Raw genomic sequence first — 19,996 nt, 5'->3', positions numbered from 1 at the left:
TGTATACAGGTGAATATTCTTGTTTTGTAAAATCTTTGCACTAAGGTGAAATATTTCCTTAATAATAAAATCAGTTGGTTTAATTAACAAAATAAAATGTAATTAATTATTAGCCTTAAATGTTTGCTTTTATCATTAAACAAAAACATGAGTGATGGTTGATGTAGAAAGTTTTTTTACTTCGTTATAATTTAAATTAAACATAGCAAGAAATAATATTCTTGTTTAATACTCTATGCAAGTGTAAGCAAACAAAATTTGTGTGTGAAGTATTGTCACCAGACTACTTGTATATAGAATCTAATGACTTCAAGTCAGTTGCCTTAGTATTCTCTAATGCAGGGGTTCCCAACCGTTTTGTTTCCTAGAGCACATTATAAAATACCGGTAGGGCGATGGGCACCATCTATTTTTTCAAGCAATTTTTTTGAATTCTTTTGTTAAATGAATACACACAAAGTTTACATTATAATCAAATGTTTTATTACTTAAAAGTTTACATTATATAAAAATTTAAATATATATATGTAAGTTAGTGTGATCTTTGGCATTGCATTTCATTAGCCAGTGCTTCATAATTAGGAGAATATGATGAGATTCCGGTTCTTAAACTGGAATGAACAACTTCGAATGCGCATCTACTTTACATTGTATGCATTTAATACTCGTCATGTGTCATTAACACAATGCCATGAATTGTTGCGTGATTATTTCAAACTATACGGCACATGGTTGAACAGCGGCGGGCACACACAAATTGGTCGACGGGTGCCATGGTGCCTGCGGGCATAGGGTTGGGAACCCCTGCTCTAATGCATAGCATTGTACACATCTGAACAGGGTTGATTTGCATTATGGATTACTAAGGCAATTAATGTGAAGTCATTGGCCTCTATATGTGGATAGTCTAGTCATAAATATACTTCACATGCAAACACTGTTTGCTTACACTTGCATAAAGGATTAAACAAGAATATAATTGGCTCATGCCTATGTAGCTCACTGGAAGTGGTGTTTGCACTAAACCACCCTAAGATAGACTTTGAGTTCAAGTCTAGTCGCCGATTAGAGGAACTTTTACTAAGCTTTTTTTGACCAGTTCCTAATTTAGTCGATCTCTGGCACAGGCAAGTGGGTTTTTCTCCCAGAAACTCAAGAAAATCGACTGTAGAACCCACACTATTTCAGACATTAAAAATGTTGTGTCAGGGACCACGAGATGGTGGCACCTGTTGAGCCATATCTTCACCTGTGGGCTGCTTACTTAGTGATAGCCTTGGGCCAGCTATCTCTGATTGGCTACCAGTGGAGAGGGAACTGCCCACTCAGTCTCTTAGATAGGTCTAAAACGGCCTTGCCTACTCCCTGTATGGGAATAAAAAGGCATTAGCCGATTTATTTTTATTTTTTTTTATTATTTATTAACATGTTTAATTTGGGCAGTAGATAGAGTTGACGATAGTTGGGTGTGGTAGGAGAATTAAGTAGTAGGGAATTGGTGAGATGTGTGTAGTGAAGTGGAGTGCCCCCCCTGCAGTGACTCTTTGGACCCCTTGGAGGTGTTACATAATTATAATAATAATTTAAATTATAACCAAGTGCAAAACTTTTTATGACTAGCTCTCATCTGGAGTATTTTAATAATAAGATGGTACACCTTTGTATATGGGAAAATATGACTTCTGCATTAATTCATCCTTGGTATCTCTTCTGCGTCTGGAAATGGTTCCCATGAACTTGTGCAAACCGGATGAATTCTACCACTGATACATGCCATAGATAAATTACCTCTCATAACATGAACCAAATACTTAACCTTGTGCAGTTAAGAATGGATTTATTTGCAATCTACTGTAACCGGATTGTTGCATTTTCCATTCCTTCATGCTCACACGCACACACACTCACAACAGTATCATACAAACTGAGCAAGATACTTCATGCTTTGGATATGAGAAGGAAACAAGCAAGAGAATTAGTGGTGGTTTTGGAATGGAGTACAGTTTGTGGATGTATGGTGTGTATTTGAGGAAAGACTGGAAATATATAGATGTGATGGATTGTATTTGAATGTCTTTGGAGTGAATGCATTGGAGAGACTGTTGCTAGATGGAAGTGCAGTGTGTTTGATGCAAGCAAGAGATCAGAAGTAAGAGATGAAGTGAAAGATCAGGAGAGTAGTATCGAAGAGACAGAAGTGCTTGGCAATGGGAACAGTAGCGTGAAAGATGAACTCAGAATTAGAATGCAAGAGGAACAGGGAAATGGGAGAGCCTGGGTGGATAGGGAGAAATGACATAGGGTGTTGGATGTTGAAAGTAGTAGTGAATGTATGTATGTATGGGGGATGATCAGCATAGATTTATGGTAAGCAGTGATGAAAGTGATTGGGAAGGGCAGATGTGGTGGGGAAATCACAACAACGAAGTGACTTGAGTCGGACCTATTGAACTGCTGTGTTTATTTACAAATGCCAGCAGTATTAGAAATAAGAGAGATGAAATGGTTTCACTGATTGAGTTTATTTGCCCAATCATTGAATAAGTGAAACATGGTTGATTGAAGATATTTTAAGGGGAATAGAAATGGAAGGGTACAGTGTTTTTTTTGCAAAGATAGAAAGTACAAGAAGGGAGGGGGACTGCTGAAATTATGTCCATATAAGGTAGACATGAAAGAGGGAAATAGTGGCAATGGTTTATGAGGTGGTGTGGTGTGAGGTGGAGGTTGACTGTAAGGGATATTTAGTTGGATGTTGCAGGCCAGGAAATGTAGAGAGTAACGATGAAGAAATGTATAAACAACTTGGGTTAGTGAACAAAGGAATGATGATTATTATGGGTGATTTTAATTATGGTGGTATAGTATGGAATGAAGAGATTGCATTTGGGAATAAGGAATGTAAATTTCTTGAGAGAGAGCTATTTTAGGTAGGATGTAAAGGAGGGAATGCGAAGATCGAGAGTTTTAGATTTGATCATTTCATCAGAGGATATAATTGTGAGTTGGATTTTGCACTTTTCCCCAGTTGGCAAGAATGATCAAGAAATAATCACCTGAGTTGTGGTTAGCCATATGCAGACTTTTGTGAGGAAAGGATATTATTATTATTATTATTATTCAGGCCTCCAAGGAGTCAAAAGACTCATCGAGGGAGGTCCTTCCTAAGACATAAAGTCTATCAAGCCTCATCGAGGGGAGGTCCCCCCCCTGAGAAACACAAAGTCTATCATACCACTCTTTAAACTCACTGACCGTTCTCGCTCCCACCACTCCATCAGGCAATGCATTCCACGGCTCAACCACCCTCCACACAAAGAAACCACTCCTTACCCTCTTGCTCACAGTTTCCTTTCGTAACTTCCAGGGATGGCCTCTTGTCATCACTCCTTCCCGCTGATCAACCAAGCGAAAGAACTCCCCAGTGTCAACCCTGTAACCACCTCTCAACAGTTTAAAAGTCTCAATCATATCACCTCTCCTTCTTCTATCTGCCAAACTCTGCAGTCCACATTCTCTCAGCCGATCCTCATAACTATCCTTGTACAGTCCTGAAACCATCTTTGTCATCCGTCTTTGTATCCTTTCCACAGTTAATTTATCCCCTTCAAATCCTGGGGACCAAATCTGAGAACAATAGTCCAAGTGTGGTCTGATCAGAGACTTATACAACGGAATGATAACCCTCTTGTCTCTGCAGGTCAGTGTCCTTCTCATAATAGCAGCAATCCTCTGTGTTACCTTCACCACCTTTGCAATATGTTCCCTAAACTTCAGGTTTCTATCAATCATCAACCCCAGATCTCTTGTCTCCCCAACTTCCTCCAGTATAACTCCTCCCATAGAGTATGCAGCATCCCATCGATGTTTCCCAAACCTCAAGACCTTACATTTTGCTGCATTAAACTGACATCCCCATTCATTTGCCCATCTATCTAGCTTATTCAAATCCTCTTGCAGGGCTACCACATCCGCACTATTACTAATAATCCTTCCCAGCTTCGCATCATCTGCAAACAACTGAATATCCACTTGCAATCCACTGGCAATGTCATTGATATAAAGGTTAAACAATATAGGTCCTAGTAGTGAGCCCTGTGGGACCCCACTTGTAACCTTCTGTCTCCTTGAAACTGCTCCACCATACACAACACTCTGATACCTATCAGACAGCCAATCCTGAATCCAGTTGACCAATCTGACATCCAGACCCATGTGTTGCAACTTAAATATCAGCTTATCATGTGGCACCCTGTCAAATGCCTTTGCGAAGTCTAAGAAAATTGCAGTATATGCCTTTCCCTCATCTAATGTTCTTGTAACTTTATTATAAAAGGCTAGCATATTGCTAAAACAAGAGCACCCTTTCACAAATCCATGTTGACTCTCACAGATAACATTCCCCTCATCTGCCCAGTGCTGTATACGGTCTCTCGCTACTTTCTCCAAGATCTTAACAACTACTGATGACACACAGACTGGTCTATAATTGGACACTTCCAGTCTGTTACCACCCTTATGCAATGGCACTATCTTACCTTCCTTCCATTCCCTAGGCACCTTTGCCAAAGCCAGACTTTCATTGAAAAGCCATGTTAAAGGCACTGTCAATTCCCTAGCACATTCTCTCAAAACTCGTGGGGAAATACCATCCAGTCCCACAGCTTTACTGACATCCAGAGTACTCAGTATCTGAAACACACTCTCCTCCTGTACCTCCAGACCTCGAACCAGTCCTATCCCTCTAGCATTAAAACTGACTCCTCTAGGATGAAATACTCCAATAAAGTGTTCATTGAACAATTCCCCTATGTCCTCTGCATCAGTCACTCTATTCCCATTTTTATCCCACAATATCATTCTTCCACAGTCATTTCTCCTCCTACTGGCCACATAGCTAAAAAATTCCCTAGGATTTTCTTTGGATCTTAGGGCCAATCTCCTCTCATATTCCAGTTTTGCTTTCCTTACCACACTAGTCACTCTTCTGGCCTGTGTCTTCTATTCCTCATGCATCTCTTCACCTGTCTCCTTATATCTCTTCCATAGCCTCTTTTTCGCATGCAATACCTGTTTAATATTGTTTGTCATCCACTTTACTCCAAATTGCGTCCTCTTCTTCACTCGTGGTATACAACTTACCATTGCTGATAACAAATATTCTTTCACAATTTCCCACGCACTAGTGATATCCCGGCCTTCCAATTCCTGCCTACATGAAACTTCCCGAAGTTGACGTCTAAGACTATTATAATCACCTGCCTTATAATTCCACATAAGTTTCCGTCTCTTTGATACTCCTGCATGTCTATTCATTTTCCAAGTCAACACCATATGGTCACTCTCTCCAACTGGTGGGAGAGACATCAACTCAGTTATGCTCAATTAGCAACTCTTCTGATGCTATAACCAAATCCAAAACTTTTGAACCTCTTGTTCCCTCTGTTACATGTTGCCTAAGACATTTGTCCCTCAAGAATTCTAGAAATTCCATTCCCCTATTGCTACATGCATCTTCCTCTCTCCAATTTATACTATTGAAGTTAAAATCTCCCATAACAATCATTCTTCTTGCACTTGCCAAACTTAGCTGTCTAAACATCTCCTAGTCCCCATCCTCTGTGCTCCTGGGTCTGTAGCAACACCCCACTAAATATCCTGTCTTGCCTACCTCTACCTCACACCATATGCTCTCAAAATCATTTGTCTCACTTCCTTCCAAATTCTCCACTCTTAGAGGACATAGGTCATCACTTATCATAAGCAGTACCCCACCACCACGCTTTCCCCTCCTATCCTGATGAAAAATGCTATACCCAGCAACTTCTATTCCTGTTGTTATATCCCCTTCTGTCAACCACGTCTCAGTGATTGCAATAATTTTTGGCCAGGCTGATGCTATCTGCGCCACCAATTCCTCTCCCTTATTCCGGATACTCCTGGCATTAGTATAAAGCATATACATGCCATTGTTTCTATACCCAGCATTATCCCTTCTAGACTCCACTGGGCTCGGTGTTACCTGACATTGTCTCCCTTCTCCCAAGTATCCATTCCCACAAGAGGCCACCCCTGCTGTCATCCTCCCTGGGACACACTGACTCGTTCAGAACAGCAATCTCTCCAGATGCCTACGTCCTTCCTCATTCAAATGTAAACGGTCTCTCACATACAATTCCTCTCTTTCCTCAAATGCACTCCAAGCATCCACATATACGAGTCCTCTCTTTTCACACATTCTCGCTGTTATGCCATTCAATATCACCGCTCTTCTGCTCAGCTCATCATTATCATACGTAGGCAACACGCACACTATTTTTCCTCTCTCTGTCTTCTTCCGTACAGTCTCAAGCAAAAATCTCATATCTCTCGCTGCCCGACTTACATTACCACTCAAGTCATTCGTTCCTACCATCACAATCATCACATCCACCCTTTCACGTCTCTTAATTGCCATAGCCACCCTTTCTATTGTTCCTCCTGGCAAACACTCCTGACACATCCTATCTTGAACACCACGGATCATTGAGTCGCCATACATTATAGCTCTTACCATTCCCTCGCTCCTATTGTTTCCATTCTCTCCTCTTCTTTCATTCTCATACCTCTCTCTTCTACTGTTTCCATTCTCTCCTCTTCTAGCAATCCCATACATCTCTCTCATTCCCTCTCTCCTACTGTTTCCATTTTCTCCACTTCTAGCACTTCCATATCCCTCTCTCATTCTGTCTCTCCTATTACTGTTTCCATCCTCTCGTCTTCTATCATTCCCATACCTCTCTCTTTCCATCTCTCCTACCGTTTCCATTCTCTCCTCTTCTAGCACTTCCATATCTCTCTCTCATTCCGTCTCTCCTACTGTTTCCATCCTCTCGTCTGCTAGCATTCCCATATCTCTCTCTCATTCCCTCTCTTCTATTGTTTCCATTCTCTCCTCTTCTAGCACCCCCATACCTCTCACTCATACTCCCTAAATTCTCTCTCTCTCCTACTCTGATTCGCCTTGCATTTATCTCTTCCATTCTCCTAATCTTATCTTTCATACTTCTGCTCTCATTCACAAGACATTCCACCTCCTCTTTCAACTCATCTATCTCCCTCTGCAGGTCAGTCACTCTTAATCTAAATTCACTCTCCCAAACAAAACCATCTCCTAAACTTTCACAGTCACTCACACCTTCCACACTATCAACTATTATTTTCTCATTCTCTCCTATCACACTACTTGTCTTCCTACATTCATTCCCCGTTCCTGGAGCAACATAGTCGGATATCGATATATCTAATGTACTTATTTCCTCCAACTGCCTACATTTTGCGCACATATGCTCTCCACTCTCTTTAACAAGCCACATATGTAATTCCCGAGACGCATACATGCCACAAGTACTGCATGCCACAAAGTCCCTTATGATATTGCTAATAATTGAGTTCTTAAATGGCGGAGGACTTGGCGTCACACCACTTGCGACTGCTGCTGAATCCACCATCATTCCTTACTGCCGAGTAGCGTAATCTTTAATAATTATTCAATTAATAAATAAGAGGGAAAAAAAGTACGAACATCAGAACATTTAAGTACTAAATATAATTAAATAAAATGAAATATAACTAAATACAGTAACTTAGCTTCGTTTTGTCTTCCACCGTGACGCGTTCGATTCCGACGGTACCAAAATATATTATATTGCGACAGCAACTAACTTCCAAAAAACAACCACTGAAGTACACTCGTATTCAGAGAAACAATTTAGCACTCAAAAACGTAGAAAAACGGGGAAAAAATGGACTATTCACCGATTAAAAATCACTTTCTTCTGCACAGCTCAAATTCACCGCCACGTGCTACGGCGACGCTAGCGCCACTGATATATATGGAAGTATAAGGCTGGTGATTATGACAAGCTTAGCAGACAACTTTTAGCTATAGTGTGGAATGAGGAGTTGAGCCATAAGGAAATAAATGCTATTTAGGAACTGAGAATGAAATACATAATGGCATCAATCTGGGAATGCATTCAGAAGGTCAACAGGCTGAATAAGGTACGTTTAAAATGGATGAATGAAGGGATTAAACATGAAATTTGAAAGAAGTAGAAGGCACTTTGGAGGCAGTACAAGATGAATTATGATAATAATCAGTTACACGAAGAGCATAAAGAACCAACCAAGTGCAATAAAAGTGCAGTATGAGCAGAAATTAGCAAATCATGCAAAGAAAAACCAGAGAGAGTTTTTGGATGTGAGGCAAATAGAAGAAAGAAAGAATGATTATGGTAAGATGATATTAATGGATGGAAATGGTAGAATGGTAACTACTGCAGAAGACATTGTTGAAGTATTCAGTGATCAATTTATAAGGGTGTTTCATCTTCATCAGGGTGAAATCATGAGAAACTTAAGTGTAGAGGACATAGGAGAGGATGGCTTAATTGCGACTGAGTTGGAGCTATTTGAGGAAATAAACGTGATGTCAATAAGGTAATAGGAATTGATGACATATCACCACACATCTTAAGAAAATGTTTCAGGAATTGGCAGTAGCATTGGCATGCATGTTTAATAAGAATTTTACGACATCTCAGGTTCAAAGGGAGTGGAAAGAAGGTAAAATTTTTCCACTGCATAAAGGTGGTAAAAAGGCTGTGGCTACAAATTACAGGCCAATCTATATATCTGGAATTGAGGTGAAGGTGCTAGAGAAACCGATAAGTAGGCACAGAAACTTCAGTATTCTCTGCTGTTATTGGCAAGGGTTTGTTAAAAGGAGATCATAATTTATTAACTTAAGTACTATAACAAGGTGAGAGATGTCTTCGAGAAGGAGATACATATACAGTGATATACTTAAATTTTGCAAAAGCTTTTGATAGACTGCCACATGATAAGATGTTAAATAAATTGAAAGGGATGGGATTGGATAACAGACTTCTGAGATTGGATAACAGTCTTCACCGATCAGAACTGAGAACTCAGTTCTGATCAGTGACTGGCTGTCAGAATGGTATCAGAAAGTTGTATATGGGAGTGCAGTATCCTGAAAGAGGAAGACCACTAGTGGTACGTTGCGTGGGTCATTTTTGGAATAATTGTTATTTAAGACTGTGAGTTCGAATCCCACGTTGGGCATGGATGTTTGTGATGGTCTGTGAAAATACTAGTGGTTGTGGTGGACGGTAGGTGCCGTTGGTGTAGTTACGATTCATTGTAGTTGATGGATTTGAGTGGTGGAGACAGAGTTGTAGAGTAGATGCCCTCCCTCGATGAGCTTTGGACTCCCTAGAAGTGTCACATAATAATAAGTGCCTTAGAAGATAGAAATATAAGATCTGATAACGTTGGAGTGTTGACAGGTAACAGACTCATTTAGAGGAAAATTGTAGATAGGAAGTTAGTAATGATGTAATTTTTCATGTAGTACTATCATATCCTGTATACCCCTTGAGGGTATATATCAGGAATTTGATGATGATGACATTCCTCTTGAAAAAGTTCTACTACAGTTCTGCTTTGCTTGTTTCATTTAACTGTCTTGCAAAGTAATTACTCCAGACATACAAGATATAGTTATATCCAGTTTTCATGTCATCTTTATCATCTGATTCCTTTTACAGCACTCTTTCCAACATTTCTAAGCTTTTTCAATAGCCTCCAGAACATTCTCCACCTTCCTGATATTCATTTTCTATATTATTATCAGTCTTCTCATGACTTTTGTTTAGATTCTTTTACATATAGCTTATATTCCTTTAGGGTGTCTGCCAACTTATTTTCTATATCAACGCAGAGTTAAGCAGATGTTATTGCCTTAAATGATTGCATAAATTGGCAGGTTTTGTGGAACTGTCAGTTCAGTGTTGCAAAGTGTAAGATTTTGAAAGTTGGTAAGCAATGATAGGATGTAAAGGATACACTTGATGTGGAAACTTCAAAGGAGATGAGAGATCTGGGTGTTGTGGTGGACAAGGACTTTAATTCAAGGGCTGCATTGCACAAGTTGTGAAGATGTCGCATCAGATAATGGCAATGATGCAGTGGGCCCTGACTTGCAGAAATAAAGAGATTATGATGCCATTGTATAAAGCCTTGTTCAGGTCTCGTGGATTATTGTGCACAGATTTGGTTGGTGGGTTTTTTGTGGCAATGAGTATATGTTAAAATGGGTCCGGTGAAGCTTCACGAAGGTGGTCAGTGATCTTTGGAATGTGGAGTACGAGGACAGGTTGAGAGAATGTAAATTGCAAAACTTTGTGAATAGGAGGAGGGATATGATTGAGACATATGTTAGTCAGGAGTTTTTATCAGGTTGACATGGAAGAGATTTTTCATAGAACGGGATGGTGGGGGCAGAACAAGATGCCATACTTGGAAACTATAAGCAGGGTGTGAGCAGAGGAGAAGGTTCTTTACATGGAGAATGATTGGTGAGTGGAATGCATTGCTTGAGTTTGTTGTGAATGTAGACTCATCGAATCAGTTTAAGGCATAGTTAGATGAGCTTTGTGTGTAATAGTGTGGACGTCCCACGATGAGTCTCTGACTCCATCGAGGTCATATGTCAGTAATAGAGCCTCTGTAGCTCAGTCAGTATAGGTGAAGCCCTTTGATCGGAAAGACCTGGGTTCAATTCCCATCTATGACATGAGGAACCTTTATCTGGTCTCTTTTGGCTAAAGCTGAGTTAGCTGGTCTCATATGGAGGTAGAGGGTTTTTCGTCCCTCAGAACGGGCAAACTGGCCCTGTGAACACACATGGATCTACATTTTTAAAACATATATATATACTTAATCCCTCATCAGGAGGACTCAACCTCACCCCCCAAGGGATGGGGGAGAAAGGGAGAGACCTCATATGAAAATAAATATGTCAATAATAATAATAATTTATTTTAGCATATGGTCCCAAAGTAGGTTCTTTTACTGAAAAAGGGGAGAATTTTTTGAGTCATTAGAACAAGCAGCTGTCATAAAGAAAATGGAAAGGGTGGAGATCTGAGCACCAAAGTAAGAAATGAATCCCTCCAGGCATATTAGGAATTTTGTCCAAATTTTGGGAAAATTTGGACAAATAGAGGGTGCCAAAATCAGGACTCTAGTCTTTGTGTTGCTGCTACAATTTTTTTTAACTAGTCCGTTGATTACACCATGCTGTTATAGTCTCGTGTATTGTGAAAAACTGTTGCTTTTCACTATTGTGAAAAACTTTTTCTCTTGAAGATGCTGGTTTTATAACCAGCATCTTCAAGAGAAAAAACCAGCGAAATATCAGCAATAAGCTAATAAATTAGTTATTTACTTATTTTTCTGTGTTCTAATATATACTGTTAAAAAATAAACAAGAATAATGTTAAGTATTTGCTGGATTTCTGCTTAGGACACAGACATGGTCATTACTAACACCATGTTCCAATATAAAAATGTGCACAAGTTCACATTGAGAGAAGACACAAGAAATAGGAAAAGAATCATTGTTGATAGTCATATCCTCATTCTGATTCAAGATACAAGAGTGTACAGAGGACTTGGGAGTTGAAATGACTATTACATAGTACTAAGCTGGGGAAAAATAGATATTACATTGAAAAGAACAGTATGTAAGAGATTTAAGTTAAAGTCAAGTAGCTTTCACTGATAAACTTTAGACTTATCTTTAAAGGTTCCTGTGGCATAATTAAAATTAATAACTTAACATGTATATAACCAACAGTAATAAACTTTAATGAATTAAAGGTACAAATATTTTATACTGAAAGTAACAGTACATCATCAGTGTAGAACATACAGTTAAAGGAATGGAATACAAAAGTACAGAACAATCGGTGGATTACCAATTAAAATTGTTGCTTCTTGCCAGAAAATTACTATTAATAAAATATTATTAAATAATTCTTTAAAACTATTTCATTGATGGTTACATAAGATAAGAGTCTCCCAAACTTTTGGGAGAGAGAGAGAGAGAGAGAGAGAGACAATCATTTAGATTCAAATTCGGCCGATGTAAAAGGGCTTCGCAACTTTCTTTGAAAAGGCATTCATATTTAAACTTGCATCTGTGGAGAAGACGAGCTTTATCCCACTGTATATTATGTTTAGTGTCAATACTATGTTGTGCTAGACCAGACTTATGAGGTTTCATGTATTCGATATAATACTGATGTTCCTTCATTCTTTTTTCCACAGAACAGCCTGTTTGTCCAAAGTATGTTAAATTACATTAACATGGTGTGCCAGTTTGTATTTTGTAGATGGCAACAAGTTAGAAATTTTGTTGATAGGAAAATATGTGGGGATAAGATGATACTTCTTCAAAATTCTGCGAATAGGTTCTGAGATGCCTGAAATATAAGGGATTGGAACTCTGTGGTCTGTTGAAGAATCCTGAGGTGTTGGAACATATGAGTTAATTATCTGCTGGATTTGATAGGGTTGTAACCAGTGTTGAGCTACAGAAATTTTAACAAAAGGCTCGCATCGTTGAGCAAAAAAAAAAATGATAATTCCTGTAGGATATCAATCATTAATGCTAATCTTTTAAAAATTCCAAATTGAGAAGTTGGTTTAAAAAGCCCTTATATTTATCGTTCGATGCAAAATGCTTGCATAATGCTGGGTAATTTCTCCACAAAGCAAGAGCCATTCGTAAACTGCAAGCTGCCTATCATGGTCCAAACACATGGCCGATCTTTAAAATTTTGATACAAAGATCTTTTGCAATCGTATTTAATTCTCGTTGATTTTTTGGGGATTGATGATAAAAAGCATATAATTTATCCATAAATATTTCAAAATGATTTATTTCTTTAATGTTTTTTATCGAATCGTCTAATGCTAAGTGTAAACGATGAGCGTAATGCCAAATCACAGCATTGGGAAATTTTTGTAGAAGTTTGATTGCAACACCTGATTTGTTTCCTAACGTTACACTAGCGCCATCAGAACAAAATGCAATGAAATGATTTTTTATATAGTTATCAGAAATTCCGTATGAATTTAAAGTAGCAATTATAGTATCATGTATACATTCCACAGTGGTATTTTCTAGTTATATAAGATTATTAAACAAGAAGAACAAGGGGCTTGCAAATTTGAGAAAAATTTAACAAAGGGCTTGTGCAAGCCCCTTATAGTTCACCAGTGGTTGTAACTATTAGATTCTATTAACTTTTTTTATAGTGAAAAGTTTTTGTTGTAAGCTTAAGGGGTGGGGGGTGGGGGGGGAACACTTTATATGCTCTATTAATTAAAGATTTGATAACACTGCTTTTTTGAGAGATGTAACGAGTAGACTTTTGCTGAATGTATCTGCCAGTAAAGGTAGGTTTTCGATAGAGACTTGTTGATAAAGTGCCAGAGGATGTGCGTGTAAGGAGGATGTCCAAGAATGGTAAACTATCAGCCTTTTCTTTTTCCATGGTGAACTGAATGCATGGGTGAATGCTATTTATCTGTTGTAGGAATGTGGTAAGATCTTCTTCAGCATGTGGCCAAATAGTAAAGACATCATCAACGTAATGAAACCAAAGAGAGGTTTGGGGATGAATGGATGAGAACAAGGGTCTTCCAGATGGTTAAAAAAATAGTTTGCCAGAGGTGGAGACAGAGGGCTACCCATGGCAGTACTTTCAATTTGTTTGTAGATCTTGTTTTTCCAGCTGAAATATCCTGAATGTATAACAAATTCAAAAATCTTTGCAATATCTGGAGGATAATCATCATATAGTAATTGACCGTGTCAGCTAAATATTTGTACCTTTAATTCATTAAAGTTTATTACTGTTGGTTATATACGTGTTAAGTTATTAATTAAACTTTTGACTTCAATATAGAAACATTACTGAAGATAGTTTTTAAATGAGAACCCAAACCTTGGAGTCTCAGTGGCAAACTCTAAAGAACACATTGATTGATTCGTCATGGAGGTATGTGGTGAAGTTGTCTGGAAGGATAGAAAAATAAGAACCTCATGCAAGATGCTAAAGTAGTAGTTTTGGAAAAGAAGAAAGCATACTAAAAGTTCATAGAAAATAAGTTGGCAGACACTCTAAAAGAATATAAGCTATATGTAAAAGTATCTAAACAAAAGTCATGAGAAGACTTTGATAATAATATAGAAAATGAATATCAGGAAGGTGGCAGAATGTTCTGGAAGCTATTGAAAAAGCTTAGAAATGTTGGAAAGAATGCTGTAAAAGGAATCAGATGATAAAGATGACATGAAAACTGGATATAACTATATCTTGTACGTCTGGAGTAATTACTTTGCAAGACAGTTAAATGAAACAAGCAAAGCAGAACTATAGTAGAACTTTTTCAAGAGGAATGTAAAAAGGATTACATATCAATACTTGAGGCAGTATTGATATCAAAAACTTGAAATGCAGAAAGACAGCTGGAGTAGATGATATTCGACCAGAAATGCTTAAGTATGGAGATATAAAAGTTTTGCATTGGCTACACTGCCTAATCCAGAGGGCCTGGTCAGAAACTTGAATTCCAGATGATTGCAGCAGAGCTCTGAGTTCTCCTTTATTAAAAAAAAAAAAAAAAAAAAAAAGGTTATAAAGCTGAATATCTCAATTACAGAGGAAATTCTCTAGTAAGTGTTCCAGGTAAGATTTGTGGAATAGTAACTTGGGAAAGAACAAGCTGGGTTCAGGCTGAATAGAGGTTGTAAAGATGAGATTTTCACTTTAAGACAGATAGTTGAGAAATTATGGAAATATGACAAGGATCTGTACTTAAATTTTATTGATCTGGAAAAGGCATATGACAAGGTGCCCATAGAAAAGCTTTTCAAGACACTACAGTTATATGGGGTGAATAAAATATTATACAGAGCAATATATAGTTTATGTTTAAGTTATCAGTTAGAATCAAAATAAATACAAGAAGATCATTTGATGTAAAATCAGAGGTAAGACAAGGATGCACATTATCTGCACCCCTATTCATCATTTATATGAATCACATTATGAAAAAAAGTGGCATCAAGCTTGATATTAGAATTGGAGATGTCAAACTTAGCTCTTTGCTCTATGTAGATAATGATGTACTCCTAAACACATCTAGCGCAAGTTTCCAGGATTCTCTAACTAAATTGAATAACAGCTGAACAAATTTGGCATGAAAGTCAGCAATAAGAAAACCAAAACTATGAAAATAGGCAGAATCACTGAACACATTATCTGCTTTCTGGAGAGCCTATAGAACAAGTAAAATATTTCAGCTTTAGGCACAGTTTTTAGTGAAGATGACAAACAAAATCTCGAAGTAGACAGCAAAATAAGCAAAACTGGCATGGTAGGAAGTCCACTGAATAAATGTATATGAAATAAGAGAGAAATGGACAAAACAGCAAACTAGCAGTATACACGACAGTGTTCAAACTAGTCTTAAGTTATGGATTTGAGAGTTGGATTAGAAATACAGGTTGATCAAAGACTAGAGACCACAGATATGAGAGTTCTGAAAAAGATTAGAGGAGTGAACAGATAGCATTGATTGCTGAACCATATTAATAATGAAGATATTAGAAAGGAACTTGACATTGTTACAATTCAAGAATGTGTAAACAATACTAAACTAAGGTGGTAAAGCTGCTTAAATAGAATGGGTGAGGAAAGGTTAGCAAAACAGGTATTTGATAATAAGATGGTAGGAAAGAGACCCAGGGAAGACCAAGTATAGATGCAACAATATTGGAGTGCCAACAAGTAATAGGCTAATTTGGAGGAAAACTGTGGATAGGAGATTAATACTAATTTTTACTTAATCATGTAATTTTGTCATCGCAGTTTGAACATCCCTTGAGGATACATGTCAAAAATTGATGATGATCTCCCACCCATGCCTTCCAAATTACAAAACTTCATACTTAACAAAATCCAGTTGAAAACTCCACTCACTTGTCTTCTCAGACTCCTCATATTTCTCCCCAACTTTGCCTCATCTTCACATCCACATTTCAGCCTCTTACACTAGCATTGCAATGGTGGCTTTTTTCTTCTATGATGCTCCTCTGCTATGCACAGTTTGCTATTACCTAAGCAAATCTCTTATCCACACTCACTTTCATCATTTGAGCTCTCTCGTGTCAATCCATCAAATTTCTTTGCAAAATCTAAATATACTTCTGTATATATATTTCCCTTGTCCATTGCATTTGTCATTCTGTAATGATACACAAAAATATAATTTCCCTTTTTAATAGAATCATGCTGACCATCACAGAAAATCTTGCTAATAATCAATGCAGTTCCTACCATTTATGAAGCTCTTGAATGCCTTAATTTCAGATGGCATATTCTTTACTGGCCTATAAGCCAAAGCTTCAGTCTTTTATCACCCTTTTCTGAAGTGAAACAATTTTACCCTCTTTCCGCTCACATGGGACTTGTCTTTTATTTTTAAATGTTTCTCCCACCAACTTACACTGTTTGGAAAGAAGTCAATGGACACCCCTATGAGCAAGGTGCATCATGCCATGTAACAAGTCACGTGTTTGTAGCTGGTATAAATTGGAGTAATATGATACTCCCAAGTCAGTGCGACTGTCTGGATAAAATGGCTGCGAGAAGGGAACTAACAGAGTTTGAAAGAGGCATTGTGACAGGATACCATGTTGCAGGTTTATTTGTTCAGTAAATTTGTTAACAATTATTGATTGTTAACCTGGACAATTCTAGGTCAACAATCAGTAATTCCATACTGAGATGGAAATGCATTTCCATTTGAAAAGAGTTCCAGATATCAACTGGAACACAAACCAATGCTCATAACATGGGTTTCCATGGTATGACTGCAGTATGCAATCCTTACATTACTCGGACCAACATGCAGTGTCTTCTTCATTCATGCAGAGAGTATGTGCAGTGGGTCATGGAAGCTTGGAAATCTATGTTATGGACTGACGAATCATGCTACACCCTCTACTGAACAGATGGATTTATGTGGCATGTGCACAGTTAACGTCTCTCACCAGAGTGTGTAACCGAAACTGTGAAATTTGTAGGTGGCAGTGTGATTGTATGGTCTTGTTTTTCTTGGTTTGGCCTCAGATGTCTGTTTGTGGTGCCATGAACATTGAACTCCAAGATGTATCTGAACATTCTGAAAAATGCAATGCTTCGTACTTTGTGGCATATCTGTAGAACTGACCATGGTCTCTTTCAGCAAGACAGTGCACTGTGTCATAAGGCTGCTTCTGTAACAACATGGTTTGTAGACATGAATGTCAGCATACTTGACTGGCCTTCACAGAGCCCTGATCTCAACCCCATTGAACATCCATGGGGATGAACTGGAGCATTGGGTGAGGTCAAAGAATATCCATCCCACAACAGTCTAGAACCTCATTACATGCTTATGGGAAGAATGGTCCAAAATTCCCATTGATTGCCATCATACGCATGGAAAGTGTGTTCCATAGTATTGCTGCAGTCATCGCAGCGAAAAAAGGCTCTACATCTTATTAAAGTGATCACCACGGCTGTTTGTTCCTAACACTATGGTGTCTTTTGACTTCTTTTCAAGCAACGTATAGTACATTAATACTGTGGGTGAGCTAAGACTTTTGTCTATTTTTATATAATTATCATCATCATCAAATTCCTGCCATGTACCCTCAAGGGGTGTACAGGATATGACAGTACTACATGAAAAAATTACATCATTACTAACTTCCTATCTACAATTTTCCTCCAAATCAGTCTGTTACTTGTCAAGACTCCAACATTATCAGATCTTATATTTCTATCGTCTAAGGCACTTTGTACCGTATCAATCCACCTATATCTTGGTCTTCCTCTGGGTCGTTTTCCTGCCAACCTGGCAGAGAACACTTGTTTTGCTAATCTTTCCTCTCCCATTCTATTTAAGTGACCATACCATCTGAGATTAGCTCTGCTAATGCATTCCGGGATGCTGACAATGTCAAGTTCTTTCCTAATATCCTCGTTTTTAATATGATATTGCCATTGATGCCATCTGTTCACGCCTCTAATCTTTCTTAGGACTCTCATATCTGCGGTCTCTAGTCTTTGGTCAAGTGTTTTACTTCTGACCCAGCTCTCAGATCCATAAGTTAAAATTGGTTTGAACACAGTCTTGTATACAGCTAATTTAGTGTTCAGACTAATTTCTTTCTTATTCCATATGAATTTATTCATTTGACTTCCCACCATACCAGCTTTGCTGATTCTGTTGTCTATTTCTATATTTAGTTTACCATCTTCAGTAAAAATTGTGCCTAAGTAGCTGAAATGTTTTACTTGTTCCACAGGTTCTCCATTCACAACACAGTTGACATTTTCAATGATTCTGCCTATTTTCATTGTCTTTGTCTTTTTATTGCTGACCTTCATACCATATCTATTACAACAGCTATTCAATTTAGTCAGAGAATCTTGCAGACTTGTAGCGGATTTATTTAGAAGTATAACATCATCCGCATAAAGCAAAGAGCTGACATTAACATCTCCAATTTTGATATCAGGTTTAATACCACATTCCTTCATAATGTGATCCATATAGATAATGAATAACAGAGGGGATAATGTACATCCTTGTCTCACACCATATTTAACATTAAACCATCTTCCTGTACTTCCTTCAATTCTAACTGCTGACTCACAACTCAAATAAAGACTAAGTATTGCTTGATATAATGCCCCATTGACACCATATAACTGCAGCGTATTGAATAGCTTCTCTCTTGGCACCTTGTCATATGCCTTTTCCAAATCGACAAAACTTAAATACAGATCTTTGTTATATTCCCATGCTTTCTCGACTATTTGTCGTAAAGTGAAGATCTGATCCTGACAGCCTCTATTTGGCCTGAATCCAGCTTGTTCTTCACCAAGCTTTTCTTCCACAATTCTTCTCAACCGTTTCTCAAGTATACTTGCATAGATCTTGCCAGGAACACTCAATAGGGAAATACCTCTGTAATTCTCACATTCAGTTTTATTTCCCTTTTTATATATGGGTACTATGAGAGCTCTACTCCAATCATCGGGAATTCGTCCCTCTGTCCAGGCTTTCTGAACTATGCAGTGCAGCCACTGTAAGACTCTTATACCACCATACTTCAGCATTTCTGGTCGAATATCATCTACTCCTGCTGCCTTTCCACATTTCAAGCCTTTGATGGCTTTTTCTACTTCAAGTATGGATATGTATTCCTGACTGCATGCATGGTCAGCGTTTTTTATCACTGTGCTGTCATCACTGCTTGTTTCATTTAGCAGTTTTTCAAAGTAATTACTCCATACTTCAAGGATATCTTTTTCTCCTGTTTTCATTTCACCTTTATCATCTCTAATTCCTTTTACAGCACTCTTTCCTCCATTCCTAAGCTTCTTCAACAACCTCCAGAATATTTTGCCACCTTCTTGATATTTATTTTCTATATTCTTGCCAAAGTCCTCCCATGACTTTTGTTTAGCAAGTTTTACACACTGTTTAGCTTTCTTACATTTGTCTCTGTATTCTGTAAGAGTAAAAGCTGACTTATTTGCCAGGAACTTTTGATATGCTTTCTTCTTTTCCTTCACTGCCTCTTTAACTTCCTGTGTCCACCAGGGAGTTCTGATTTTTTTATCCTTGCACACAACCTCACCACATGCCTCTCTGGCAGAATCAATCAATGTTTCCTTCAGAGTTTGCCACTGAATCTCCAAGGTTTGATTCCTGTTCTCAAACTCTTTCATTTTCTTTTCAATAATATTTCTGTATTTTAGTCTACAGTTCACATCTGAGAGCTGCTCAACTTTTATTCGCTTTAAAACTTTCTTACATGTTAATCTTTTCAATATGAAATTCAATTTTATCCTGCTCAAGACTAAATAGTGATCACTTCCAATTTCAAATCCTCTGTACACTCTGGTGTCCTGCACCAAGGAGAAAACATCACTATCAACAATAACATAGTCAATGAGACTTTTCTTATTCCTAGCCTCTTCTCTCCATGTGAATTTGTGCACATTTTTATGTT

General features: G+C 37.9%; 1 protein-coding gene across 5 annotated transcripts in view; it reads left to right on the top strand.

The window, feature by feature from the left end:
• Positions 1-19,996, top strand: part of LOC150101139 (uncharacterized) — a 916,744-nt gene that overhangs the window by 392,441 nt on the left and 504,307 nt on the right. The gene's annotated exons all lie outside the window — the stretch shown is intronic.

This window comes from Typopeltis vanoorti, chromosome 12 (genome assembly GCF_054136105.1).
Source record: "Typopeltis vanoorti isolate ZY-2024b chromosome 12, IOZ_Tvanoo_1.0, whole genome shotgun sequence".
NCBI lineage: Eukaryota > Metazoa > Arthropoda > Arachnida > Uropygi > Thelyphonidae > Typopeltis > Typopeltis vanoorti.
This window is presented reverse-complemented; position numbering and strand designations above follow the sequence as displayed.